Genomic DNA, 3830 nt, shown 5'->3' with positions numbered 1-3830 from the left:
CTCCAAATAAAAAAAAAATAGATGCTGTAAAAGTTTTTTCTGAAGAAGTTTTCTGTATTATTACAAATAGTTTACACCTAGATGCTCAGGTTTCTGTCTGTATCGAACATAATACAGATGTCCCAAAAACTCTCCAAAATATACCTCTGTCATTGCTCTGTAAAAGCTATGTAACTTCTATGTGGATACCTTGTAACATCACTGCAAAAACATACCTGGTTTGCATAAAGGGACTGCAGCCTCAGTTCTATAACGAATGAAAGTACTGCATATTAGTCGTGAGGTAGAGCTACCACATCTACGGCTACACACACATCTGCTGCCTCTATTCTGAAGCCCTGAGAGCTTCAAATGCTTGGTATCACAACTAGAAAAAGCACCACAGTGAAGGCCATTACTCTGTACCTGACCAAAATTATCACTTCTGCACAGTGACTTTGATTTTAATTATTTGTGTGATGTCAGCCTGTCATGTTTTATCGGTTGTATGTTTTAATGATTTATAGCTTCCCTGCAGCTCAGGAGTGGAGAAGAAAACCTCTGTGGACATGTATTATGAAAATAAAATTTTCCTGTTACTATAAATGCAGGTTGTGGTGAGTTGACCTTGGCTGGAGTCCAGGTGCCCAGAAAACTGCCCTAACAGTCCCCTATCCAGGAGGGCAGAAGAAGGAGAAAATAAGATGCAAAAAAATCTCCTGGGAAAAGATAAGGGCAGTTTAAAATATCAAAAGCAAGACTGTGTGCATTAGCAAAAGAAAACAAAAGATTTATATTTTACTTCCCATCAGCAGGTGATGTCCAGTCCTTTTCTGGGAAGTAGGACTTCAGTACATGCAGCAGTTGCTCCAGAAGACAAATGTCATAAATAATGAATCCCTCCCTCCTGCCTCCTCCTTTCTCTCAGCTTTCATGTCTGAGAAGATATCATTTAGACTACCCCTTTGGTCATCTGTCCTGGCTATGTCCTGTGCCAAGGTCTTTGCCATCCCCAGAGTGCTGTTGGGGGCAGGAGTGTGCGTCGATTGTTGGGCAGGCAGCACTGATGCTGTGCCAGCCCTGCTCAGCAGGAGCCAAAACACCAGTGTGTTACCAACACCTTTCCAGCTACCAGTGCAGAGCACAGCGCTGTGAGGGCTGCTGTGGGGAAAATGAACTCCATCTCAGCCAGACCAAATACCCTGGAACTTACTCTGATATGTCTGGGAGAAAAGAGCTCTTCAAAAGTGTTTTTGCTCGGTGTTTCCAGTCTTGATGGAAAAGTTGTGTTTCCAAGAAAAGAAGAGTGTTCTTTGTCATTCTCAGATTGCTGTATTATTAACATCACTGAATAGAGTAATTGACAGATGTGTATAAGTGTTGCTAAAATGATTAAAAGCTCTGGAAATCATAACCTGTCAGTGTTCCCTGGGAAACAAAGACCTTTCCATCTGTTGGGGACTCTGTAAAGGATTGTAATGAGTCACCTTTAAAATGACAGCTGTCACCATTAGGATTTGAGCCTCAAAGGAAGTGGAAAAATATAAAGAAATACATATAAACTGTCAATCAAAATATCCTTAATTTGTTATTATTTCTATCACCTCACTCTGGGCAGGGTGTGATAACTTGTAATTTTTCTATGATCTCTAGTGTCTGGAATGGGTCCAAGTCAATAGGAAAGCAGTTATGTTTAGCAATGTTATAGTTTGATAAAGCACCATATCCCTATATATGTCTTTGCACATTTTCTGTCACAGTCTTCACAATGAATAAAATTTTACAAGGATAATGTCATGTGATAGCAGTACATTTGAAAATTACTTGAGTTTTGCAAATCCAATAAAATAGAAACTGAGTGATGGAACTGAAAGATGTGAGGGGGTTCACTTGCCAAGATGATAAACTCTACACGTACCACTACACCTTCCCCTTTTATATTTGTTTTAGTAAATGTAAGTGGTTTGTCATTTCCCTGCTTGTGCCATTTTTACTGTTTCTGATACATTTTCTGAACTAAGGCAGGTGGAGTCATAACATTTTCTGTGAAATAAAATGCAAATTCTGTTATGCTAATGGACCACTAAGAACTGAATTAGATTAAGCAGTGGTGGTAAATCAGCAATTATGCTGCTTTTTTTTTTTTTTTTTCCTAGCAAGATTTCAGCAGAAATAAAATTCAGTGGTAGTCACCACTAGAGGAGAAAGCCTAGGGCTGTTGATGTGCTTTACTGAATTTAGTATACATTTTACCACTACTCAGATTCAGTCTTTAAAACCAAGGATGCTGAGCAAAGTGCTTTGAGTCAGCTGGTAACACAGTATATTAATTACAGCTCATAATAACTTCCATTTTTACATAATTGTTGCATGGTTGTACATGTTATGCCAAATAAAATCTTCAGTCTTGACTAGTGATTGTGATTAATATTTATGCTGCTTTTAAAAATGAGCATGCTTTTAGCTTCACCAATGCTGAAGATTTTCTGGATTATTTATAAAATGCAACAAAAATAATAACTAAAGAAACTCCCAAACTTAGGAAACAGGTGGTTCTTCAAATAGAGCTCTGATTTTTTTATGTGTCTGCAAGAAAGCATTCTCTGCTAACACACACAGGCATTAGACCAGGATTGGTCTTTCTCCAGACCACCCTTCAAGGCTTGGAAGTGTCAACTAGCATTTACTAGTATGCCTTATAAACACTCAGGATGAAGAAAATAAAGTGAATGAGGAGAGCTGGCATAGCATTACAAGAAACTAGGGGATTCAAGATTTGGCAGCTGCACCTGGTGGCTCCTTGCAGTTGCGTGTTGTCATTGCCCATGGAAGCTTGAAATTTTTCCAGGCAGGAGGTGATGTGAACATCACCTTAGACTACAGGAATTACTGGTTATCAGCAGAGCTGTCTCAGGTTTACATTCTTGATCCCACAGTAAGCTTGGCAAATCTCCATGAAAGCTTTTTGAACAAGAGTGCTTGAATCAGACGTCCTCCAATTGTTTGTACTTCTCCTCCTGTTGCCATAATATGATGGGCCCCTGACATTTCACCTCTGCTAAAGGGATAAGATGTAATAGGAACTGGATGTCTGCCTAAAGTATAGTATTCCTTTTCCTTCTCTATCTTGATTTCTACTGCCAGCAAAATTAATGCTGCAGCTGCAATGGTTTTACAATTTAGGAGTGCACAGAAGGTTATTAATAAGTGCAGAAGTAAGAATCTTTTAAAAGAGATGATTCATTTGGAAATTAAAGGACTGACTGTGCTTGCTATCGCTATACAGGCTTTTTTTTTTTTTTTTTTTTTTTTCCAAAAAATGGGAGTTGTTTTCCTTTAGAAGGATTCTTTGTCTTACTTTGACATATCCAAAAAGATGTACTAACAAAATCGAACTTCTGTCCATATTGGATGCCTAAGTAAGTCACCTAAACAGACTCTGCTAAGGTAACATCGGAGCACTGAGTGGCAGTGAGCTGGTATATACCACGGAGCTTGGGTCACTCACACTGGCTGATGGAGGTGCAAAAAATTATTATGGAAGCATAATTACCAGCCTCTGAAGTCTATTCTAGAAGAAGACAGCACAAAAGAAACCTAGAGTCTGAACAGAACCCTTATTTTGGTACTCTCCACTAGTACTACAACCCTTAAACTGAGGCAAAGCCACAGTTAAGAAGCTTATCTTGTGGTCAAAGATAAAGGCTTATTAACAGTTGCTAATCTCTGTTCTAAATCTCTTATAATGCAACAGTACTCTAATGGTGTTAAAATAGTTTGACATGGATTCTGCACTGCTGTATTTACTATATTCACATGGTATTCTACAAATACTTATTAAATTATATAGG

The sequence above is a fragment of the Serinus canaria genome, chromosome 1 (genome assembly GCF_022539315.1).
Source record: "Serinus canaria isolate serCan28SL12 chromosome 1, serCan2020, whole genome shotgun sequence".
NCBI classification, from domain to species: domain Eukaryota; kingdom Metazoa; phylum Chordata; class Aves; order Passeriformes; family Fringillidae; genus Serinus; species Serinus canaria.
Note: the sequence above shows the minus strand (reverse complement) of the source record.